We start from the raw sequence: 27,380 nt of genomic DNA, 5'->3' as shown, positions 1-27,380 counted from the left end.
CAGCCTGAAGTCTAAAGGCTCTCAGTCCCCCAAACAATCAGCAGTTCCCTCAAAATCCAGCCACTGTGCGAGCTTAACCCTTTCCACTTTGTCCCCCTAGAGGGCAATTTCCACCTATTTTGTACTAGTCCTATAAAAGTGTAAATATCTTTTTACTGCATATACATGGTTGAAGAGGCTTGATGAGACAACAAATTTGTCAGAGCATGTACATACAGTGTACACAAAAGATACATAAAAAAAAAATAAAAAAAAACATGTTGTTTTGTTTTTGTAGTTTAGTATTGAATATCTCAATTTATTGCACTTGAGGTCAACTTGTGTACGACATTTGGTAAAGATATCGACAAACATTCAAATTCCATACACAATTGACATACACTCTTTATTAGTTATTTATTAGACTTATTTTTTTAGACTTATTAGTTTTCTGCCACTGTAGCCGATCCACTTAGAGGTTTGACGCGTTGTGTTTTCAGAGATGCTCTTCTGCATGCCACTGTTGTGATGTGTGGTTATTTGTGTTACTGTCACCTTCCTGTCAGCTTTGACCAGCCTGGCCCTTCTCCTCTGACCTCATTAACAAAGCATTTTTGCCTGCAGCACTGCTGCTCACTGGATGTTTTTTGTTATTCGTACCATTCTCTGCAAACTCTAGAGCTATTTGAGTGTAAATCCCAGGAGATCAGTCGTTTCTGAGATAATCAAACCACCCTGTCTTGCTCCAACAATCATTCCACGATCAAAGTCACTGAGAACACGTTTCTTCCACATTCTGACAATTTTGGTCTGAAAAACAGCTGAACCTCCTGATCATGTCTGCATGCTTTTATGCATTTAGTTGCTGCCACATGATTGGCTGATTAAATAATTGCATTAACAAGCTGGTGTAGTGGTCTACCTAATCATGATCACTGAGTGTATATATTTGTGTTTCCTACCTTAGAGTGACAAGAGGAAATGGTGACAAATAAACTATTCAGCCTGTTGTTTAGCCTATGTCTCTGACAGTTATTATTTCTCATCCTCATAATGTCTTCCTTGACTGTCATTGGCTCAACTCTGGGCGTCATGCTAACAAACACCAATAACAGGCAATCAAAAGCCTAGAATCAAGACTAGATACTGAAAGCTTTCTTATACCTGGCCTCAGGAAGTGATCTAATACACCCTTTCAGAAGCTACCGTCCTATTACTTTTAGTCCTCTAAAAAAAGGATTCTTCCTACACACATCACCTGATATGGGTTTACTGTAAATACCCTCAAATTAAAGGGTACAGTCTGTACTTCAACCTCACATTTTATTTCATTTCAAATGTAATGTGCTGAGAGTCAAAAGAACAGAAATTCTACCAACTGTCCAAATACATATGGACTGCACTGTATGTTCTCATAGCCACTTATTGTTGTCAAATACAGTACTGTGCAGAAGTCTTAGGCACCCTAGACTTTATTATATGTACGTTTATTTTGTTTATAAAAGAACACATTTGAGATTTCCAAGTATTCATTTTCCAAAAGATAACATTTTACAGAGACATTTTTGTATTTAATTTAAAAAAGTAACATATTACTGTAAGCAATTGAATACTTATTACATAAAAACTTGATCAAGGCTGTCTGAGAACAGAAGCAAGGAGCCAACCAAAGTCTGCAGAAGAATTCTGGCAAGTTCTCTGACATGCTTGGAACAACCTCCCTGCTGATTGTCTTATAGAACTGCAGGACAGCATTGGCTATCTCAGAGAAGTGATGCAGTTTTAATGGAAAAAGGGTGGCCACAAAAAAGAATGATTTGATTCAGTTTTGAACAATTCTGCCAAATTAGTAAAATGTCATGTAAAATGTATAGTACGTAAATTTTCAGTGAATTATTTTTGTATTTTCTGTACAGAATGTTATACAGGTGCCTAAGACTTTTGCACAATACTGTATTTAATCAATACAATGTTTAATTTGTTGTCTAAAATGACATTTTATTCCCATTACTCAGACTTAATATCTTCAGTCTTATGTCACTGTGCATCAGTATGTGCTGTATATGTGTTTCTGTGTACATGCGCTTGTGTACATGCATGTTCATGTGCAGGTACTGTATGTTCGTGTATCTTATGCCTTTGTGTGTGCATGCATGTTTTTGTCAGCGTGTGTGTTTCCGTAATCTGGCTGTTTTGTGTATTTGTGCTTGTGTACATTGTCAGAGTAAACAACACAAATGAGCCAAAGACGCAACACCAAGTAATGTTTTGAGGGTGGTTGTTGCCCCTGGGCTTCTGAAGTACGCTTTCAATACATACCAATAAACTGGGCCTTTAGGGGAGGTGTGAAGCAGTAACCAGTGGTTTTAACTGGGTGTGAAAAGAACCATGGGACTTAACAAGGTCATTCACATAGTCATCCACAAATGACCCCTCTGGGCTATGGGTTAAGCTCCTCCAGGATTTGTAAAGACCAATCACGTGAAGAATTTCCTGTCCTTAATGGCTGGGAATAAAATCTGGGGTTGTTTGAAAGGATTGCTCCCTGTGGGGTAGAGATTTGCTGTTTTAAAGATGATTCTAACACCTGTGAGCCCCCCTCTACGAAACCCTGTGAACACCGTATCTGAAAACAACATTTCAAATATTTTTTAATTATCTCAACATCAGCTGTGAACAAGCTTATTAGTGGCTGCCTCAGTGCTGGTCACTGTATCAATGTTTGCAGTTTGTTGAGTTGGTTTGGTTAGCTCCTTCAGGTTTACCACATGGTGTAAGGGCCATCGACTTTATGTATACATGTAAATACTATGCTATGTAAATACTTTCTCTGGAATTTAGTTCTACATATTTATTGATTCTGTCCTAGAAAATTTTAGATGAATTCAAAGTCCCAATTTGGTGTGTGATAATACTTTTGGGCAAAGTAAGTTCGGGCCCTGTTCCCGTCAGCAAGAGTTTTCATTTTAACTCTCATTTGGAGTGCTAGAGATGTTTCTGGTTTTTATTTAATCTGAGCTTGCTTGCCAAATTTGAATGATCATCAAGCGTCTGGGAATCATTAGTAAAATGCAGTTATGGGTTTGGGTGGATAAAAACACAGGAACAGGGTTGACAGTCTAACATTCTATCCGTGAGAGAATAATACTATTAATCTTTCAGAGAATAACCCAGCAAGGTGCTCCTGGCTTGTGCAGGTGCGCTGAAGCTGTCGGCACCAGGGTGGCATCCATTTTAATGTATTCAGTTCATTAATCGAATTAAAATTCAATTAATTATTTGAAAGTTATTTAATGTTCTGTGAGGACTTTTCAACTGATTAATTGAATTTCAACTAATTGAAAAGGAATTGAGGCCAACGCTGGTAGACACCGCCGTGGAGTTTTCCTCTCCCTTCTCTGTAGGAACTCCATCATTGCCATACATGCATTCTTCTCCACAATCGGCAGAATGTAGGAGAGGAGGAAGCGGGGGAAGCAGAAGGATGCGCTGCTGATTTCTGCCATTCAGTTCTGCTGCTCATTTACCCAGAAGCCTTTCCAGATGTCTGCTGGTTCCAGGCTGGGTTCAATTCTGGGTGCTTAACACGCAGCTACAAACTCAATTAACATTTTTCATTAAGGCTGATTCGCTAATAAATGCATGTGTTTGTGAACAAAGAAGTTCTGTAGCACTTTCAGTTATTTAAAAGAAAAAGTTAAGAACACATTTTGATTGAATGTAGACCTTGCCTTTCCTTCTGATAAAACATCTTCTTTATGACTTTAATTTCTCTTTCCGCCTCACTCTTGGTTTTGGTAGAGGGAATTGCGGAAAAGGAAAGGAAATTGTGCCTTGCGTCCAAAGATGAGGTAAGAATGGCTAGGGTGTCAGCAGGTGCATGATGTTGTCTGCTCATGCAGTTCATTCTGTAATTGCATCAATCCAAGCTGCCAGGTTTCTCCCTCCACATCAATGGCAGCGTCTTCAGCAAACGACAACAGCTAAAATAATTAGTCAGATGCAACTGGTCTGAATTGGTGCTGCCAGGCATTTCGTTTTTTGTCGTTGAAGCTGTGTGTGTGTGAGTGTGTGTGTGTGCGTGTGTGTGCGGGGGTGAGCATGGTGTGTGTTTCTTGCTTCCCTTTCTTGTCCAAGGACTCCCTGGATGTCGAGCAACTGGAATTTTGCACCATTCTGCTCCTAATTGTGATCGTGGCAGGATTAGCTACTTGAGATGAAGCCTAATGCATACGTAGGCTGCTGGCAGTGAGGGTCATTTTCTACAATAGAGCTTTTTTTCTTCCAAGGTCTTACTCTATGAAGTGCTAATTAAATGAGGGTGTTGATACAGAGTCTACACTCTACCTCTTGCTGGAAGCCTCAAATCTAGCAAGTGAGCCAAGAATTTATGTAAAGTGAAATTGAGGTACACAATAGCTTTGGCCTTCAGAGAATGAATTTGCCTCCTTTCCATTAAATTCTTCATGGCATGTTTATCAGATGTAATGATGATGTTTTCTAACCTTTTTTAAAAACTTTTTTGGAAAAACATATTTTTGCTATAAAATTAACACCGTTTATTAAAAATTCACAAATCTTTGTTGGATTGAGTTTTTTCGACCGCTTTAGATTTTTTGGAATAAGACAATTCTATGACTTATTAATATTCACTCATGAGTATTTCACTCATGTGCTCTTTCATTCCAAGTTATTGAAAGAAAAAGTGGTCAGTATGAACTTACATTTTTCTACAACAGCACAAAATGTTCAAGTACATCTTTCATTTCATTTTCACTGGTAATACAGTGATACAAACTGCCAACATTAGCCAGTGAAATGTTGGTCACCTTATATATGTGCATCTTTTATACTGACATGTATACAGACTTTTGCTCTTTCTATATCAAAATATAATTACATAAGACTACTGAAAATCTGATCAAAATGTTTATATCATACACAAAATAGCTTATAAAATTTAGTCCATTCAGAGCAGTTATTTTCGCATAGACGGAAGGTCAATATGAATGGCGATATAATAAATGTGCCTGCGTATCATTTTTCTGCTGTCTGTCAGAAATGGACTGCTGCAAACTGAAGTTGTTTTCTAATGAGAAATTTTATGTCTATGTATCTACAGCAACAATTTAGGCTGCACTGATTACTGTTGCTTTGTGAATTTCTTTGTTTAAAAACAAATCAAATTGTCATATAAACACCATAGAACCATAGAAACATAAACTACATACTATAGTACTTTGTTGGTTTAAAATTATGTTTGATTCAGAAAGAATCAGTTTATCTATTATCTCTGACAGCCACCTGCTGCATATCTCATTCTCTTACAATTAACTCCTCTGTCTTTAGTCTCTTAATTTATCTGCGATTTTTGTTTACATTACTCTATGACCTGAGCGTGAACTGTGTCCTCCTCCTATTCTGCCTTTGTGATTTTGTGATTTCAGAAAGAGTAGGAACCCTTAAAAATGCCAAATGGTAATGACAATGTGAATGTTAAATTAAATGGTTGATGAAAAATATTTTATTAGTTTGTTTTAAGGGGGGGGGGGGGGGTTGAGAGTCCACATGGGAAATGACTTTTTGAAAACCCATAATTGATAATTTAACATGCAACACAAAGCATAGTGTGGAGATGCAATTGCATGTTTACACAGTGAGAATCTTTTTCTTTTTTTTTTACAAAAAGGTGAAAGTGAAACACCATTTAATGAAGGAAAAAATCTTGTTATTGTATCTAATGGCCATTAAATAATGGTTATGGTTATTGCTGTTATTGTATGTCATATTGACAGTGTTTTGAAAGAAAAGTAATACTGTAAAAAATGAAAATACTGTAAAGAAATCATAATATTGCAATGGAGTGAATTCTGAACAAGCTATGCTGCATGATATGACTTGAGACTTTTTACTTTTGTTTTGCGAGCAGTAAGTTAGACTTTCTGCATTATAAGCAGTTACTAAACTGAGAACTCAGTAACAGTATATTTTATTCAGTATAATTCTGACATACTCTGTTCCCCTTTTCCTCTCGTCCTCTATTGCACATCTGAAACTCCTGCTTAACCTGCTTCTCCATCCATCTCATACACTCTTTTATCCCACCTCTTCTGGAGGTGCATGGATTCGAGGGGCCAGAGGGGGGGGGGCTTCATTCACAGTCCTTTCTCAGACACCCCCAGACACCCAGAGTTCTGATTGATGGCTGCTGATTAGCAATGTTAATGACCAGGTGTCCAAGAGTGGGCCAGCTCTACTCAGCTTGGAGGGGGGTCTTACTGAGGGGCCACAACTCACCCCCACCCCTCCTCCCCCCACCTCCACCACCACCACATCGCCCCTCCCCCTCAGATGATGGGTCCTGGTGTACCTCTGAGAAACTGAGAGTTTGACGCGACCCTGCAACCACCTATGAACGTGTTCATTTGGACCGGCCCAAACAACCAGGTGTCCTTCCCCGACCAAGCGACAGGCATTTAACTTTTTGCCAATCCAGGTCTCTACTCCTCTATCTGTCATGAATATATGTAATGGAAAGAAATATGGTTATTTTGGTAAGCAAACAATTACCCGGGGGATTGAGAACAATCCTTGACGAGTAGAGAGGCACATGTAGAAAGCAACACTTGTTCACTGTTCTTTACAGAAATGGAAAGTATGAAATGCTGCATATGCAGAAACAGTGGGTTCTTGTTACTATATGAAATACACACCTGTTGCTAATAGTACAATAGTGCCTTTTGGTTTTTAGGGTTCGGGTGTGTTCCCTGGACATTGCACCACGCCACAAGCTTCAGAAGAGTGTCACCTCTCAGGTGGAGACAAAGGAGGGTTGTAATGCAAATGCTCTGCTGTGGCTTGATCAAAGTCGCTTGAATGTACAATAGTGCTTTAAACCCACACCCATTTGTCCTGTATGTCAATGAAATATTCATAGAAAATAATCATGTTTTTTTTTTAAAGCCTGCGGTCCAAATTCCTAATACTACACGTGTGATCTAATGGACTTTCCACGGGTGAATAAAACGCTTTTACGTTTTGAAATAACAATGAGGGAGTGCAAGAAGCTGTTGAAGCAGAACTATTGTCCGCCAACATCTGGATGCAGGCAGAGAGAGACAATGACCCTGCACAGCCCGAATGTATAAGCCCTGCATAATTGACTTGTGCCAGAGACTGGGAGAGCAACCCAAGGCTACTGAGTAATTAAGAGGGTATTCTCCCTCTCCAAACCCCAGCATCATGGCCCTTTATGCTGAAGCTGAATGCATGATGAAGGAGACCTTGTGACAGCAAGCTCTGGGCTTTGTCTCGTGGCGGTGGACAAAATATTCTCACCACGAAGGAGAAACATTAACAAGGATGCCTCTATACAATATACATAAAAGATTTCAGATACATTTTGTTTTGTTTTTTAATTAATTACGGCAAAGAAATTATGTGACGTAAAAATAAATCTGTTGAAATTATCTTTAGCATTGTAACAACCTGCAACAAATATTAAAATTTTTCGAAACCATACAAAATCTGGTGGCCCCAAAATGGCGAAATACAGCAATAACTGAATATATAATCATTTATTGAAGAAAAGAAAACGTGTAGATAAAAGATTTTAAAAGAAATTGAATGAAGAAGGGGTGAAGCCCCTGTTCTAGTTCACCGTGTTTCCGAGCTGAATTTTCACACTGTTGTGCCGCTTGCTGCTGGTTCCCACACACTCTGGTTACATCATTATGGCAGGCGACCAATGCCAGCCTGGGGCCGCGGTCAGCTGACGAGGGAAGAAAAACACGGGAGAAACCTTATCTGGGCGATGTGGTTTCAGCTGGGGCCCTCCGGGAGCCACTTCCTCTCTGCAAGGCGCGATTTTGGGATCCCGTTTCACCTTCTCTTTCAGGCCTAAGCTGTTGGATCCAAGAGGCGGATGTGCCTGTGTTAGGGGGCTGGTGTAAGCTTAGCACTTAGGCGCTGTGACAAATAACTGACCTAACATTATTTTTTCACCCACTTCACACTGTAGTTAGTCCTAATTCCTTACTGACTTGACCTATTTGCCATGTGCACTGGAAATAATGTTCATGACTGTGCAAATGTTCATCTGTTAATTTTAGCTTATCCTGCCTGTTCGGAAGTTTTTGTATGTTGCTTGGATAAAAGCATCTGCTGAATAAAGTGTAATATAATATTTAGCTCTGTCCATCACATTGAAGATTATTTCCCAGCCATTGAATCCTAAACTTTCAAATGACTTGCACAATACTGTGCCAGTGCACTTTCCGTACTGATATAGCACTGGATACCATTACGTAGTTAAACGGGAACAATGGAAAGAATGCAGGAGTCTAATTTTTGCCGATTCGCCAAGTGCATTCAGTTAAATTATTTTTATTTTAACAAGGATATTTGGAAACAAAGGGCTGTATACATTCATACTGAATTTTTATAATAATTCAATGCAATAGTAATGTGCTTTCATCACAGTTTACTTAGTGAATGCTGATATCCTCTGAGAAAGAGTTATCCAAATCACCATTGCACTGTGTAATATATTGGAATGCAAATGCATTAGTTAGATTTGAATATATAATAATTTTTAGAAAGATGGGATTAGATGGATAATTAATTTATTATATGATTATAAACTCACTGAGCACTTTATTAGGAACACCTGTACACCTAGATATTTGTGTGGCAGCAGTGCAATGCATAAAATCATGCAGATATGTGTCAGATTGGGGGAAAAATATGATCTAAGTGACATTGACCGTGGAATGATTGTTGGTGCCTCACAAGGTGGTTTGAGTATCTCAGAAACTGCTGATATCCTGGGATTTTCACACACAACAGTCTCTAGAGTTTGCAGAGAATGGTTCGAAAAACAAAAAACATCCAGTGAGCAGCAGTTCTGCAGACAGAAACAACTTGTTAATGAAAGACATCAGAGGAGAATGGCCAGACTGGTCAAAGCTGACAGGAAGGTGACAGTAACGCAAATAACCACACATTACCAACAGTGGTATGCAGAAGAGCACCTCTGACAACACGTCAAACCTCTATATTTATAGGCTGCAGCAGCAGAAGACTTAATAAGTCTAAAAAAATTCATACCTAATAAAGTGCTTACTGATTGTATATCATTGGGATGTTACGAGACTCACGGCCAGTTTCACAGACACAGGTTAAGCCCAGTCCCAGACTAAATTAAATTTTGAAAGGAAATATACAAAACATAATTTAGTCCAAGGACTATGCTTAATCTGTGTCTTTGAAACCGGCCCAGTGTTTGAAGTTGGATATGCCTGCAATACTAAATGAATCCTTCAGATATACAAACATGCGGTATACCACACCTGAAAGCTAGACATCCAACAGGTATGAGCACGCAGACAAATTTTCTTCTTTTTCGGATAAGATATGACTGACAGATACTATACTTTACTATACTATACTTTCAGTTTGATATACTAATAAGAGCATTTTGTAGTAGTAGGGACTCAGCAATGCTTTTATAGACCAATATCTTACGGCTGTTACAGCCACGGCAAGATGTTGTGGTTTGTTGTGAGTATTGCACTCTGTGAGCACTAGAGGGAACCAACAATGCAGGATAAACCACAAGCAATTAATGGTGTTTCCATCCACTAGAATTTCTATCACTAATGAGATGTTACTTTCAACACAGTTTACAGTATTTGATCGCAGTCAAAATCAAGAGGGAGTAGAATGACAAACGCAAGAAGTTTCATGACATTGATAGAAGCAATAGATTCCATACAACATGGCTGCTGTGCTCCAGACTTTGCTAAGCTTGTTGAAATGCATGTCTCTCAAGTCAAGACAAAGGCCATGAGGATTAGACTGAACGTGTTCTCGGTATTACGGAGGGATTCATGTGTCTCTGTTTGTCGGGTTCTCTCGTCAGTCAGTGTACTGTTAACAAGTGAGTGACAGGCCTCCTGGCAATCAGAAGTGAAATTTGATGACACACCTCTACCACGCCCTCGAGCCGTGAGGTCACCCGACCTCTACTTTGCCATCTACTCCCATAGTCCTCTGACCCTAAAGGAATCAGAATACGCCTGTGTGTATGAAATGCAGCTGAGGTTTATAAGGAAAGGTTGTGCTGCATTTGCACTGTGAGTGCTTTATTAGGTCGACCTGTACACCAGCTGGTTAATGCAAGTATTTAATCAGCCAATCATGTGGCAGCAACAGAATGCATGAAAGCATGCAGACGTGGTCAAGAGGTTCAGCTGTTTTTCAGACCAAATGTCAGAATGGGGTCAAAGAGTGACTTTGACCGTGGAATGATTGTTGGTGCCAGACAGGGTGGTTTGAGTATCTCAGGATTTTCACTCCCAATAATCTCTAGAGTTTGCAGAAAATGGTGCGAAAAACAAAAAGAATCCAGTGAGCAGAAACGTATTGTTAATGAGAGAGGTCAGAGGAGAAGGGCCAGACTGGAAGATGACAGGAAGGTGACAGTAACCTCACATTACAACAGTGCTATGCAAAAGTGCATCTCTGAACACGCAATGCGTCAAACCTCTAAGTGAATAGGCTACAGTAGCAGAAGTCTTAATAAGTAAAAAAAAAAAAGTCTAATAACTACCGAATAAGGCGGCACGGATGGCGCAGTGGGTAGCACTGCCGCCTCACAGCAAGGAGGTCCTGGGTTCGAATCCCCGTCGGCCGGGGCCTCTCTGTGCGGAGTTTGCATGTTCTCCCCGTGTCTGCGTGGGTTTCCTCCGGGTACTCCGGTTTCCTCCCACAGTCCAAAGACATGCAGGTTAGGCTGATTGGAGAGTCTAAATTGCCCGTAGGTATGAGTGTGTGAGTGAATGGTGTGTGCCCTGCGATGGACTGGCGACCTGTCCAGGGTGTATTCCTGCCTTTCGCCCAATGTATGCTGGGATAGGCTCCAGCCCCCTGCGACCCTGTTCAGGATAAGCGGGTTCAGATAATGGATGGATGGATGGATGGAACTACCGAATAAAGTGCTCACTAATTTCAATGTTTGAAAGGAATGCATTGCAATATCCTTCTTTATTGTCAACGTCATGCTGGTTTGTGCAATTTATGTCTAATACAATACATGTGATGTATGTGTGTACAGTACATAAGTACTATTAAGAAATAAACCAACCACAACTGAAGCTCAGCTTGGTGGTTTCCTCATTTTGATTGATGAAATAAGAATGTGCTGAACTTCTTCCTGCCTCACAGCAAGGAGGTCCTGGGTTCGAATCCCCGTCGGCCGGGGCCGAGTTTGCATGTTCTTCCCGTGTCTGCGTGGGTTTCCTCCGGGTACTCCGGTTTCCTCCTACAGTCCATAGACATGCAGGTTAGGCTGATTGGAGAGTCTAAATTGCCCGTAGGTATGAGTGTGTGAGTGAATGGTGTGTGTGCCCTGTGATGAACTGGCGACCTGTCCAGGGTGTATTCCTGCCTTTCGCCCAATGTATGCTGGGATAGGCTCCAGCCCCCCTGTGACCCTGTTCAAGTTAAGCGAGTTCAGATAATGGGTGGATGGATGGATTAACTTCTTCCATTTATTGAAGTCATTTATTGTTCTTTCAGAACTTCACCACCACCCTCACATTAAACTGTATTTCCACATTAAAAAATAAATGTTTACAAACTAACACAGGGACTTGAAACACAATTACCAAAACCTTGCACTCATGTATCAAACCCATAAACTGTACCGTTTCTGCAAAACTATAAGCACATTCTCTGTTTCCACTCAAATCACAATTCTAAATTACACTTTTGCTAAACTTTGCACACAATTCTCTACTTACTTATAAATGTCATTTCTTGTATTCACATGGAAAGTCCTACTATTCAAAATGCTAAACACAAATTACCAATTGACCACATTGCCTCCTCACCAGTTTAGAAACTAGTTGAATACATTTTCGATTAGCAGTCACAAATTACACATGCTTAAAACTGCCACAGATACATATGCTCTCCCGTATTGGTGAACAATGGATGCCAATGCTACAATGAGAGACAGAGTAAGAGTAAGACATGGAGGAGGGGTAGGACTTCTCCAACACCATGCCAACCTTGGCCCCTGCAATACTGCCCATCTGATCACCTATTGGCCACAAGATTTGTCTCCCACCACATTCACCATTTCTGAATCTAATTGAAGAACTTTTCTTTGCATGGTGATGGAAAGTTTATGACTGGAATCCACACACACTGAATAAGTGAAACAGGAAGAAGATGCATGTTTATATAATTTGTATACAAAAATTTGATTTTGAGAAGAGGTGATATGCTTTTGACAGCAATGTTGCATTTAGCCAGAGATAAACAATTATAACAGAGATAAATTTCACAGAGACAAATGTGTAAACAATTGAAAAAAACTGTAACTGCATTGCTATGTCATAGTATTGCATGTCACACATCAAAAATCATCAAGGCAGACATTACATTTACTGATGAGGTTTTAAAGGTTCAAAAATGTATTGAGGTCAAACCTGATGATCAGCATAGAGATGAGTGCTTTTAGACGTGTGTTAAATTCAACAACCAACCAAATGGCAATTGATATAAAATAGAACGTTCTCAGCACTGAGATTATAGGGGGCAATACATCTAACTTGTCTTGTTTATTAAGTCTTTATAATAGCTCTTTCCAGTGGTGCTAAGTTTATGAAGCTTGGGAATGGCTGAAAGCTCTTTAAGCCCTAAATTGAACAGTGAAAACCTCAGTACAGTCAATAACAGGCCCTGGCGGTCTTACTGTACCTCCACACCGAGGCCCTCATCTGCACGTTAATCACCGACGGATCGAGTGGCAGGGCCGTGAGCTTTCACACCGGTCGAATGGATGCCGAGCCAATGGCTCACTGCCGCTCTTCGCCCCGGGGCCGCTGCGCCCAGGTCCGAGTCAGTTCTCCTGGGGATGGGTGGGGGCCCCTCAGCTGTCTCCACCCCCTCCCCTGGGGGCCCGTGAAGGACAGAAGGCCCCTCCTGTCTGACTGAACCCATGGAGGAATAACTTGATATCAGTGTACGAAGCCTCCCTTTTTCATATTCCACCATTGTTCCCCTGTAACCAATATGGGACATAAAAGGCCGGCAGGAATAAGAGGGATGAGAAATTACTATCCCCATCCACCACACCTCCACCCCCACCCCACCCCCCCAAAAAAAGAACGCTTCCTGACACCCTAGATTTGACAAAGGGAAATAAATCAGAACGCATTTTGTGATTTGTAGCAGATATAAGACTTAACTTGTTGCGTAGACCCGTTGAGGAATATTTCCTCAAAACTTCTGTTAAGGATATTCAAAATCCATGAGTTGAGATATATATATTTTCAATGTGACCTTATAAAAATGAAAATAAAATGAGTATACCTTATGCGTTATCCAGCTGAAGATATTATTGAACTGTCAATACAATCAGTTTACTGATACTTATTTAGAAACATTTATGGAATGAAAATAATGTCAGTTCTTCATATTCAAACCAGCAAAGTCAATAAATATATACTCAGATAGAATATTGATTATTATTTAAATTCTTGTTTTGAGATGCCACCAAAGGAAAGATTCCCTGCATAACAGCAAGCGATAGTAAGCCAGACGGGCAGGTGGGAACTGTAAGCACAAAAAAAAGCAAAATAAAAGCAGTGATCCAATGCAATACAAGCACTCTATAAATGTACTCTATAAATATTGCACGCAATTAATATATAAACAAATAAATAAATAAATGTACTGTATCTACTCAATTATCAAGACATTGTAGAAGTATCGGAGCAAAATGTATCTGAGAAGCAATTAAGCGTCTTATCAAGATATCAAAACAGTGTGACGAAGAAGAAGAAAAACACCTACAGTACTTTGGGGGAGAGGACTGTTTTGGAAATGGAGGTAATTACGGCCCGGCCACCATATGGCAGGCCTGTGGCAGTGCCCCTTTCCCGCTCATCCTAATACCTCCTTGGGGCCTGGGAGATGAAAATGCGCTGCCTGTCTCACTTACCTAATTGTGGCGGTTGATAAAGCGACAGGGGAAGGGGGGAAGCTGTAGCCGGAGGCCGCTCCGCGCGGTCCCACGTGACCGTCGGGTCGTTAGCGGCCGCGGTTTAGCGAGGGTGTTTACGGCTCTCCGCGCCGGTGTTTGCGCAAGGCGCGCTTAGCATCCCTTTGAGCGCTGTTTGCTCTCGCCCTGTCGCAGATCACACGTTCCTGACAGACACCTCTCTCGCGCCAGGAAACGGCTTTTCCCATGAGAAGCGCGCGCCGGTCGCTTTCGGCGAGAACTAAAACATCTGAAGTAGGCCAATTGCAAATGCAATGGGATTATATTTATTTTGGAGGGCTAAACCACAACCCCCCCACACACACTTTCCCTGAAAGGGAGTGCTAGTATTCGCAGAGGGGTTTTGTTTTGGGAAAATAGCTGGTTTGTACGGAATATCCTCTCTGTTTTGTATTGCAATTATGCTTATAAGATTTTCATCCTTGTATTATGTCAGGTTACACTTCACGTGCGATAAGAGAGGGACTAAAGAGAATGATCTGTGTGAAGAAAGAAAGTGAGCTGCAGTTAGTTAAACACATCTTTATCCCGCAGGTGTGACGATGAATAGGCTTGTTGTGGGGCAAACAGCACCTGCCCTGGGGCATTTTTGGCACCATGATTACTGCCCCCCCCCCACCCCACCCTAATTTACCTGTGCATGAATAATTCTGCCCACCATCTGCACAAAGCAACTTTGGCCGCAGGATAAAAACAGCAGTCTTAATTATTTAGACTAGATGGTATCTGCCTCGTAATTAAACAGTGGGGTGAACCCACCAGACAGAATTCACTAGAAAAGGTACACAGGCCTGATAGATGGGCAAATAAAATTAGAGATAAAACGAGAGTTTTTGGTTGGATGCACCAATCATTTATAAACTTCTCATGTGCTTTTCCAACTTTTCTACACTGCCAGAAATAACAGTGGAGGGACATTTTTGTTCTTGAAGGATACATTTTTCCAAATTGCAAATTACCTTGAAAGTCGAGAAATGTTCTCTTTTCCAGGCAAAAAAGGTACAAATTAATAATATACTTCTGGCTAGGGGTATAATTTCTGTACCTAGGGTACCTATAGGGTACAGCCCCAGTGACAAGCATTTGTACCTTTTTTGGCACCCTCCATACCATTCTTTCTGAGAGTATAGGGAGTCAATTACAAAAATATTCCATGAAGACAGAATTTAAAGCTCCATTTGGATTCATATGAAATGGCAACTTTTAGATACATTCATTTAGGGCCCATTCAATTGTATACAACCAAGTCTGAGTGAGGTCATTTTCACTTCATTGGATCATTCTTACTTTCTCCAAAGTTTTAACAACAGAGAATGACTGAATCCCACTATTAATATAATTTGCCCTTCTAATAGTCCACATTAAAATGAGAAAAATTGGAATGTCTTGAAAATAAAAATAGGGGCTTCCTTTCAACATTGCAATGTTTTTTTTTCCCACATTTGCCATAGATTCAATCAAAATTTGCTGTTAACCTTGACTTCCTTTGTGAACTTAACAAACTGTTTGTGGTGAAAAATCAAAGATTTGAATTTCAAAACTTACAAAGCTGTATATGAAAAAATACATATTTTTAAGTTTATATATCATTGCTAATGTATATGGACACATTCAATCGTAAGTCAAAGTTAACAAATTTCGATTGAATCCAGGCAAATGTTAAAATGACCCTGACATTACCATGTGGGAAACATGGCAATATTGAAAACATGAACTGGCCCCGACTAAGACCTCTCCATATCTCAAAATAAAAATTTCAAGACAATGTTGTCATTGTTGTCTTTCTCCGATGCCTTGTAGCATTATGCCTCGTAAAGTCATAATCCGTAGCGTACATAAGATTTATGGAGAATGCTGAAGTTCCTGGAGGCCTTGGCTGAAGGGGACGGGAGGAATGATGGGTTGACAGAACATGATGCTCGGGCTGCTGTGCTGAAAGACCACACTGCAGATATCAGGTGCCTGAGCCGTGCTTTCTGACCAACCAGATACCTCCCCTGGGACCCTGTGCGTCTGGGGGATACCTCTACCTGTGTGCTGGAGCCTGTGTCACCCGAACCAGCATCAAAGTGCAGTTCTCCACCGCTGGAAGGGGACACACATCACACATGCGTGTGCACACACATACACAGACACGTACACACACACACACACACACACACATGCACACACACACACACACACACACGTGCACGCACACACATACGCACTCACACACATACACAGACACGTACACACACACACACACGCACACACACACTCACGCACTCTCACACACACACACATATGCAAACCCACACAGACATGTGCACACACACAGGCAAGCACACACAAATATACACACTCTCACACACACTCACACTCACACATACACTCACATGCTCTCACACGCACACTGACACACACGTACATGCTTGAACACGCAGATTCAACAAAAATGAAATGTTCTAACCAGTTGTATCTCAATACTTATTTTAGCTGTTGTCATTTGCTGAGGACAACAAATGTGTTACTCAGACATTTCCCTAACATACAGCAGTGACTTCCAAACTGTGGGTCCGGTCCCCATGTTGGGTGGCTCGATTTCAGGATGCGGACGCTCAAAAATCTTTAAAAAGATAAAATGTCATTTCTTTCTCTTTAAAATATGTGAATGTAGGCCACCTACAACAACAACCCAAGTATAATAAAGCAATGAGGCAGGAGAGGTTGTGGTATATTTCCAGTATAGTCATGGCTAAAGGGTGGTGTTAAGCACAAGATGTGTGGGTGGGGTGTTGGGGTCATATAAGTTTGTGAACATTAATTTGGGGTCACATCAGAACAATGTTAGGGAACCCCTGTGTTAGAGTTTCTGGATTAGAATCTGAGGCCACTCGAGATACTGTTTGTATAGGCTTGTTTTCATTTCAGGTTTTTCTGTTATAGCCTCCAGACAGTCCATGTGATCAGAGACCTGAAAGATTCTCAAGATGGAAGGAGGGAAGGGGGTCTTTCAGGTGCTCTGTGGGTGGACTTGTGTGTGCCAATGTGGGTGTGTGTGTGTGTGTGTGTGTGTTTGAGTAAATGAGTATATGGTTGTAGAACCATCTGTCTGTGTTTGTCTGTGTATGTGTATGTGTTTGTTTTTGAAGCTGTGTGTGTGTGAGCATATGCGTGTGTTGTGTGTATGCCCGCATGTGTGTGTGTGCGCGTGAGCTTGTGCGTGTTTACGCCCGCATGTGTGTATGTGTGTGTGAGCTTGTGTGTGTGTATGCCCGCATGTGTGTGTGAGCATGTGCGTGTGTATGCCTGCGTGTGTGTGTGTGTGTGTGTGTGTGTGTGTGAGCATGTGCGTGTGTATGCCTGCATGTGTGTGTGTGTGTGTGTGTATGTCTGCATGTGTGTGTGTGTGTGTGGCAGAACATACCATAGGCTTGAACTCGATGATTGTTCATGCCAACTGTAACAGTAAAAATAAAGCTTTATCACACTTCCTGCACCTCAGCCCGCTCTCAGGCAGGAAGCCCGCCGCTCGTGAAACACAATGGAGATCCAGGTGACCCAGATTAATCAGCTGCGAGTTGGGCTGGGAGATTTCAAGCCTGTGAAAAGAAACGGCTCCCATCCCAGATCGTCATCTCGGTCAGGCCGTCCATATAAGGAACGCAAACAGGAAGAGTGAAAGCATTTCTAAGTGTTACACGCCGCAACGGGCGAACACCGGGGGGAGAAAATACAGCTTATGATCGTCCCCCCCCAATAGAATAAGAGGATTAGCCGGAGTGAGACCCGTTGAGAGCCGCAGCAACCGGTGGTTTGGGTGGGTGAAAGCCAGAAGCGAAAGTGGGACCGGTCGCCGAGGGGGTTAACGAGAAGCGGACTGAGGTACGGGCGCCAGGTCTCAGGTACATCCCGTGCTATCCCAGAGGACTCACCGGCGACCACAGCGCACACATTTCCACCGCTGGGAATATATTTTACAGGAATGTCCATTAATTTCGCTGCTAAAAGGGGAACCACACCCCCGCCCCCCCACCCCACACCCCCCCGCACCCTGAGCAACGGAGGCTCGTTTTACAGGATTTTATTTATCAGAAATCAAACCCCAGGTCAGTGGATGGGCAGGAGAGACCATATCCGCCCTATGGGAAGTATTAAATTAGCCGACTGACAGGTCGGATAGAGTGAGGCGCACACGAGGTGCTGCTGTGTACCTTATGGTAATAAAAATGTGTCAGTTACCAGGGGGATTGACTAACAATGCACACGGGCTCTGTGGGAAGAGGAGGGGGGGAGGTGGGGGTGAACAGGTTGCATTACTGGGTGGGGCCAGACTGCGGCCTTAAACAGAGGGAGGGAAAGCGCTGATCTTGAGAACAGGATGCCTTGGGATCACAGGACAGAGCCAGGTTAAGGGGGGTGGGTGGGCTTTAACACAGTCGCTCTTCTCCGCCCTGTCCCGCGCTGGATTCCCTGCTCACCAGCTGCTCCCAGGCCTCCAGGACATGCCCCAGCAGCCTGTACTTATGAGCAGCACTGCTGCAAGGAAACTTCCAGATGGGATATGGGGCTTCTGAAAACAACACACACGTGCACCCAAACACACGGGCACACACAAACACAAGCACAGGGGCACATTTCTAAGGGCTCATTTCTAAGGACATGGGACAAGTGCTCATACATCGGAACTATCCAAATTTCATTAGGATAGTGGCCACCCCAAACACTGGCACTCGTTATAATTGTTGTGTGTTTTGTTCATGGATGGGATCAAATCCATTTCAATCCAGATAGCTCAGGAAATACTTAATTTGAAAATTAAAAATGGCCATTGAACATAAAAAAAAAAATGCAATTCAACTGAGTTCAATTAATTTATTGATTTGAGGGATTTAAACTGAAATTGGCCCCGGTCCTGGTTGTGTCACCTTTTCTCTCTCCCATAGTCTTTTGCATTGTTCTTATTGTCAAGGCCATAGGCATAACTTTAAAATTTTGTTTGTTAGATGTTCTGAAAAGTGTTCATTTACTTGTGTTGTACTGAGCAGTTCCTATGATTATAAAGCTTACTTCCCACTTCCAATCTCGTGAGCCTTTGAGGGAGAATGGCACATAGCCATCTATGTTCCTTAAAGCAAAGAGATTGTTTTCTACCATTTCCTTGGCCTTCAACTCCTTCCTGCATTTTTGGGGGAATTTAGATTTGTTCAGCAGACACTCAGACTTAATTATTCACTGATACTGATATCAAAAAGTCAGGAAGGAAATTATGAGAGGAAATTAGTTGTCAAACTTCATAATAAGCTGGAAGTCTCTGGTGTCGAAAAGCTCTGCTCCTCATGTTTATTTATGTATTTATTTTTTGCTGTTGTATTATTGTGTGACATGGGTAAGAAAGATTTATTCTGAATAGTTTGGCCTTGAATTTGGTTAAATGTACAGTACGCCAGTGTACTGTAGTTACTTCTGCCCAAGTTTACTGAAAGAAAGGAGTTCACATCCTACGCTATTTTCATTGTCTGAATTATAGAACCATTCATTTTATATTATTTGTCAGGTTGCGCAAAACTAAATATTGGTTTTCTATCTAATTAACAACCTTATAGTAACTTCAATGACAGTGATTCTGGAAGTACAAGGACACAAACAAAAACTATTCAAAGAAAACAAAAGAGTATGATTAAGACTATTTTTTAAGAAGAAAGAAAGAAAGAACTTTTCATTAGTCTGAGGGCCTTATTTTGTTTTGTTTTTTTTGGGGGGGGGGGGGGGGGCAATGCATTCAAAGGGCTATCATTAACAGGAATACATCAATGGTTTTCTGATAATCTGTTACATATTTTAGATACAAGTTTATTAATATTAAATATGAAGCAAGGTTAGAGTGGTGACATGGCATGGCTTGGCAAATTTTATAAAAACAAAAAATATTCTTTACCTTTTGGCCAAGAAGAAAGCTCTGGGACATTGATATTTTGCCAAAAGGGGCAAAAATGAAGAAAAAAAAACAGATATCTTACTTCCAAGCTGGCACTCCCTGGTTTTAGTAGACGAGAGTTCAGTTTCCCTACATTATCAGTGTCATTCCCAGTACCTAGTAATTTGGTAACAGGTTGGAAATGGGCTGGCGGTAAAATGAGACTCTGTTGTCCAGGTAACAATGACCCAGCTTTTTTTTATTTTTATTCAGTGTGTAGCATAAGGTGACATTTTGCTTCAGGCAATATTTTATTCTCCCCACAAAATAAGCTGTATCTATCCATGAAAATACAACAACAAAGAAAGCTATTTTGCCCAAAGTTAAATTCCAAACAGGAATAATATAATATATATATATAATATATATAATATAATATTCATGAACTAAGAAAGAAGAACTAACAGCCCAAACAGCTGTTTGAGCCGTTTCTGTATCTATACATCTATTTGTAGTGATTTACACTTTTGGCCACCTTTGACATAGTTGGTAGTTTGTTATTAATGGTAATGAACTGTAACAAACTGTTGCTGTTAGCGAAAAAGAGATGTGTTGTTCTTACAGGAGAGTCCACAAGAGGTGGATTACGTGTCTTACTGTAAGCCCTGGAGTGCGCCCCTCCTCTGGAATCTCTTGGCTGTAGCCTCAGTCCCAATTCTAAATTCATCCCAGGTAGTGTGTTTTCCACTGAGGTGATATTTCCATGAAGCGTCCGATTAAAGTTGAAAATATCTGCCTGGGTACAAGCTGGTCCATATATAATGTCAGTCTCATATCGTTAAATTATGGGAAAAGGAAATTTAGTGGGGCCCAAAATCCTGTATCCATTCCAAACCTGACTCTTATATCTTCAATTTAAAATGCGAGAGACATATCTATTTCCCTCACTTTGCGAAATCAGGATATTGCAAGGACTTTATCCCTGAGTCTTATACGGTGAGAGAGATCAGAACCAATCTGAAGTGAATAACTCCCCTCTGAGCTGGAATTTTTGATGAGAGCACAAACAGGCCTATGGAAACATTGGCAAATTATTTGAAGGGTGATTGAAAAAGAAATGAGAGAAAGCGGAAAAAATAACTTTTGAAATATGAATGGAAATAGGAGCCTTGCTATTTGCCTTCTGGTTTGATAAGCAGGTAAATTTTGGCCAAAAATACCATATTTAATTTCGCCATTTCTGGTGAAAAATATTTTTCACATTTATAACTCAAACGAGAGGCTGATTAAAAATTCAGTGGATTCAGTATGGTGAGTGGTGCCTGGCCTTTGGCCTCCCTGAGTTCATTAATGTGAAAACAGATTAAACGAGCCACTGTTTGCGAGCTGCCACACCTTATTCATTGTTTAAATCCAATGTGCTGAAGTAAAAAAACAGAAATTCTACCTCTGTCCAAATACTTACGGGCCCCACTGTACATATAACCCACTGTTTGGTACACCAGGTCATAGGGTTCAAGGAGTGGCAGCTTGCAAACAGTGGCGTATATGCGTTTGTCAGGGAGGCCAAAACTCTTCATCTTTATCTGTGCAGGCTGTACAATGTTGCTCACTGCACAGACGTTGGCACCAGTGTGGAAGAACTGTCAATCATACTAATATACCATGACACATTCCCATATAAAATGTAATTATATGCACTTTAGTTATCATACTTTAAGCATGCTAAGTATAAAATTGTATACTTCATGCGTAGCTCAGAATAGCATTTTTCCCAGGAGCTGTTACACCCAGACCAGTGTCAAATACAGATCTTAAATCCTTTAACCCTTTAGACTCCAGTAAAATTCCTACGGATTACTAACAGTCTTTAAAAAAAACATCTGTTTTTGGAGATATCCACAGTAAAACCCTTCTCTCGTATGATTGAATAGTTTCCCAGGGGCTACGGAACATTTCCATATTTGGCTGGCATCTATTGAGATTTAAAATACATATTTGGCCCAGGTCAGGTTAACCTGTGAGTTTAAGTTATCTCCTGTTTACTTTTTTGACAGCCTTGCTGTGTGTGATTGAATGAGATGAACTTAAAAATATTTTACCTGTGAATGCTGAATTTAAACTCCCTCCACCCCCACCCCCTATTTCCAGGACCTCATGGGCTTTTTAATGAGGCTCAAATGCTCCACTCCCAATTTTCTCTGCCCTCCATGGGTCGGGAAAGCGGACTGGCGGTGTCTGGATTCATTAGGCGAACATCTGAGAGGGCAGGCTGAAGGGAAGAGGGGCATTCTGGGTAATTAGAGATTAATTACAGTCCTGTAGTTTGTATCATGGTTTGGGGTCAGCAGAGGGTCAGCACACATGGCAAACCCGAGGGGCCCGCGGGGGCCCCCCGCTCAGGCCGTGCCAGCAAGCCGGGAGCGGAGAGGAGAGAGGCTACGGGAGGACGCGGCTAGGAAGGGGGCCCCCCACCCCGCCCTGGCGACAGAGGCAGAGGTAATGGTGATGCGACTGAGCAGGCAGGGTGGCACTCTGGGACGTTTAGCACGCAGCTGCAGCCGGAGCCGCGCCACATTCCAAACCGCTTCGGTCACCGACCCACTTTCCACTCCTCCCTGCTCTAAAACACCCCGGGCGGGTTTTTACTGTCAGAATCCCATAATTTACAAGGCTAACGAGTAAGGTAAAGCACCCCGAGTTGGTTTGCCGAAACTGCCGCAGCCTGTAGAGTTTGTGTGTTCGACCTCGTTCTTTCACGATCCAACTAACGTTATCCGGCTACGATAGTGATCCAGCTCGTTTGCAGTAGGTAGAATCTAGTAACTCTGGTTATTTAGGGTAATTCCAGCTGGATTGCAAAATCCTTCCACCGACTTTACTTCATTTTGCTTTGTTATGTTTCCTTTATTGTGTTGAAACTTACTTTGGTAAATTTTAAATCTCTCGGGGGGTTATTTGGGTTAGGCAGTCGTTTCAGGTTTTTTTTGCTTTTAGGGAAGAGAGGTGTCCCCACCCTGGTGTAGAATCCAGCTATGACCTGCTTGAAATGACCAGCTACCAGCTTTTTGCGAAACATAGCTTGAGCTGGTCAAACCATGTTGAGCACGGAGCTGGTCTGAACTGGTCAACCAGCTACCAGCTGTTTCAAAACCTAGCGTGAGATGTTTCTTTCAGCAGGGAATTTTATTAGCCATTTCTATTACTTGTGTTTCATTTCCATTTTCCTTAGGTACCGTTCAGCAGGCAGCCTAGATACCACAAAAAAGGTTCACTGGGTTGGATAAGTTTAGAACAGCTGTTTTTAGCCCACTTCAGTCCATGTTTCAGTTTTTAAGGGTTAAAAAATTACAATTACAATAAAATTGTAATGGTTCCAGGTTTTGTGAATTTGACTCATACCCCTTGTGGATATACACAAGATGTTGAACCATGTTCACACCACATAATGGTCCCGGGAATGTCCCGGGTCTTGCCATTCATATTCCCACCAGACCCTGGACTTTCCCAGGCATGCAAGTTTACTTCCCTATACAGTCACTGTTGAACAGGGCTGTCCTGTCTCAAATTCATTAAAAGTGGACATGATGTTCTCATTAATTGATCTGTAGGCTATACATGCTTTTTTTTTTTTAAGATATTTTTTAGGCCTTTTTCAGCTTTATTGGACAGTATATAGCAGAGGTCACCAACCCTGGTCCTGGAGAGCTACTGGGTCTGCTGGTTTTCGCTGTTACTCTGCACTTAATTGATCAATTAGAGCAGATGATTACACAGCTAACTCACCTCACCTGGTTACCTGGTACTCAGCAGGGTGCTGATTTTAAGGTGAAAACAAAAACCAGCAGACCCAGTAGCTCTCCAGGACCAGGGTTGGTGACCTCTGGTATATAGTATAGAGAGACAGGAAGAATGGGAGCGAGGGAGAGGGGAAGACATGCGACAAATGTCGGACGGTCGGATTCGAACCGCCGACGTCGCAGCTCGTAATGAGCATGCGGTCAGTGCTCTACAGGCTGCGCCACCGAGACACCCAGGCTATACAGTTTTTGGCAAAATCTTTTTAATAAATACATCAAATAATAAAACCGGACAATCACAGACAGTTTTGTTTATTGGAGATTCAACCTGGTGGACGGCGCACCTGTTTTTTCTCAAGAAATCTTAAAATGTATCAGATTTCCTTTCCTTTATGCAGTCACCTAATGTAAACTTCAGTACTCCTGCTTTGTGATATATTTGTAATATATAATTAATATTTACATTGTTTAGTCTTTCCTTTGTAATTTTAGAGGCGGTGAGTACTGGTGTGTGTCTGTGTGTGTGCACGTGTGCATGTGTGTAATGGTGCCCCACCCAGGTAAATGGCGACAGCCATTTCGGAAAATATACATTAGCATATGTTTCTTCAAAACCCCTTCTGCTAATTGGCAATTCTCTCCTTCAGCTGAACTGTCCCGTTAAAATTTATCTTTATCAGCACCTGAAACCTTCTGAAATCAAAACCTTAATTTTTGATTTCACAGAATGTTTTCCCACATAAGCCATTTTCATTATCCTCATATTAAACATCATTATAGCTCAATGACAGAACAAGTTTGAGAGCATTCTTTTGATCAGTCTGTTGGCAGATTTTAGAATCTGGTTATACTGGAATAATTGGGCTGAAGTTTTAATAATTACCTATGATTAATATGATTATAAGGATGATTAACTGTCACAAATATTTTGTTATTAAGTAACTATTTTTAGAAACAGCAGATGTTGTGGTACAATTTGATATCCTTTCCACAAAATAATGTGTTGTGCTTCCAGAAATGAGCTGCAAAACTGTTTCACGCAAAGGTGTACCTATGTTCAATACTAAATTTAAGTTGTTGTTGTAGCCCATTAAGTCTCACTGGGTCAAGGCAGGTGCAGGGCGTAATTTTCAATCAGTATGGTAACAGGATATACTGCTTGAAAGCATTAAAACCTACAGTATCTGTATAACTTATTTGAAGATGCCATTGCTTTAGCGACAACAGTTCCTTATTTAAACAAGTGTAGGGGGACCTCACCTGCATTTTGGAAATCCACATACAAGAAATAAGGTAATGTCATAACAAACAAACGTTGATAGAATGTCCATTGTTTAGTTATAATTTCTCTGGAAGAATTAACATTGCTGACCGTTTCGCCATTGTATACTTCTAAAAAAGTACTTTTATTTAGTATTTTATTATCTACGTTTTCTATAGGCTCTCTTTAACATGATGAACCGAAGTACAGTCATCTCTGACCAGCATTTGTAATGGAGCTGCAGAGAAAATGTGTTACCCCATCCGTGTGTAAGAAAATTCAGTATAGCTTCAGCTCATCAATAAACCGACTATGGGCATTGAAATGAAGTGATGATGAAAAGCATTTTAGCTAATGACATTACGTTTCCAACGGTGTATAATTTTAACCCGGACTGTTGGGTTGATCATTTGACCCATACATTGAGTGAAAATAACTACATTGCTGGGTTAAATCTTACCAAAATTTTTTGGGTTATTCCATGTCTTACTACTTTTATCAAAATTAATTATTATTATTATCATTATTATGTGAAACACATACACGCAAATACACAAAAGGAGCTCACAAGAAACATTGCTTGTAAATGCATTTTAATGAAACTGGCAGTAAGATAAAAAACAAAATCCTTTGACAAGCCTGAGTGGCTATTCTTGAAGACTTGAGTACCTACTGAAATTATTAAATGTGTTCCATTTGGGTATTTGACAAAAACTTCAATCAATGGACCTCAATGACCATCATTGTGTTTATTGTACTTATTTTTTATGATCTTCTAGACCTGTTGCTGTTGTAGTCAAAAGGGTTCAATAAAAGGGAATAATAACCATTTTATTTTGGGTATGTCATTTTTAAGCTTGTGTCAAAAAAGGGGCAATACTTAAGGGGTTAATATGTTACAAATACATTTTAACGGCATGTTTATTGGCTTAGCAGGCAGTCTTATATTGGCATTTTGGATCTAGTCGTTGGAGATGTATTTTCTTTTTTTGTGTATTTTCTTTTTTTATATATGTTTGGCTAATTTGGTTAGTTTTTGCACTGTAAACAGTTCAATATAAAGTCTCAGAAAATATTGCTCATCAGCTGTTCTATACTTACAATGAAAACACAAAGCGAAGACCAGGGAATAACGTGCAGTAATTCCCTACAGGGGGAAAGCACAGTCTCAAAAAATACATCAAGGGCACGGAGTACAGACCCAGTTGACACATTGTCCACAGCCCTGCTGAACATTAAAGGAAGTTATGCAAACAAGATCAAAGCTCCACTAATGAGCAATAAACTACATAAAACAAACACCAGCAAAGAACCACAAAGAACCTGTGAAAACAAAAAAAAGTTACACCTAATCACTTTTATGGTTAGGTAAAAGATCTACAGAGAGGAGGAACTGAGGTGGTCTTCAGTGTGCGTTGGCCAAAGTCTGTTGCTTTGACATTGCTCCAAAATCAAAACATACTTCTTGTTTACTTACAGTACTTCCTACTTATTAGCTTCCTTCCCACTCCAAATGTGTCTTATTCCATGTAATCCAACCTATATGATCTGTTGAACCAACAGGATTTTCAGGGTGTAGAATGACGTTCGCCATTCGTATAGGTCAAGTTTAAAAACGTACTCTCCTTTTTGAACTCGTGAAAAACTGCAAAGTTATATCAACAGTTGTGAAGAGAACAAATGCTACCTTTCTCTGTTGTGGGATACAATAAGCTGCTGTTACTCTTGTAGGTAGAATTGTGTTTGCTAAATCAAAGAAGCAACTGTTAACAGTGATATTTAAAAGTAACATATTTTTGTTCAAGCTGTGCCTTTTGTGTGCATTTCTGTCCAATCTATGCATCTTTATGTGGGTTTTTAGTATTTAAAACAATATTTACCCTGCAGTCTTTCACCTGAGAATAGATGGGATGGTCCATCTATTTGTTTCCCACGAGTGTGTACTGCAATCCCCACCCCACCAAACCCTGCCCCTGCTTCTGTCCCTAACAGGTACAAACAATTTGTTGTTCCCACATCCCTTTGTTAATTTGCCCTCACAGTTTAGAAAGTTCTTTTGGAGCACAGCGCTGTCATGTGATCTAAGTTGTGCTTACTCTGCGTGCATGTGTGCGTGTGTTTGCGTGCGTGCGTGTTTGTTTGTGTTGAGGTGGTGCGAGAGGTGTGGTTCAGACATGTTGAAAACAGCGACGTTGCTCCCCCTCCAAATCGGACGTTTCTCCCCCTAAAAAACTAAGACAGCAGCATGCAGAAAGTGCCCTAGTGTTGCATACTCCTGCTGATTTGGAGTCATACATTATCTTACAACTTAAACTTAAAAAGTATCAAGAGAGAACACAAATTCAATGTTACGATAGGGGCTATGAC

General features: G+C 40.9%; 1 pseudogene; it reads right to left on the bottom strand.

Moving 5' to 3' along the window:
* Positions 1-17,660, bottom strand: part of LOC133128862 (uncharacterized) — a 33,819-nt pseudogene extending 16,159 nt beyond the window's left edge.
* Between the last annotated feature and the right edge of the window lie 9,720 nt (positions 17,661-27,380).

This window comes from Conger conger, chromosome 5 (assembly GCF_963514075.1).
Source record: "Conger conger chromosome 5, fConCon1.1, whole genome shotgun sequence".
Lineage (NCBI taxonomy): Eukaryota > Metazoa > Chordata > Actinopteri > Anguilliformes > Congridae > Conger > Conger conger.
This window is presented reverse-complemented; position numbering and strand designations above follow the sequence as displayed.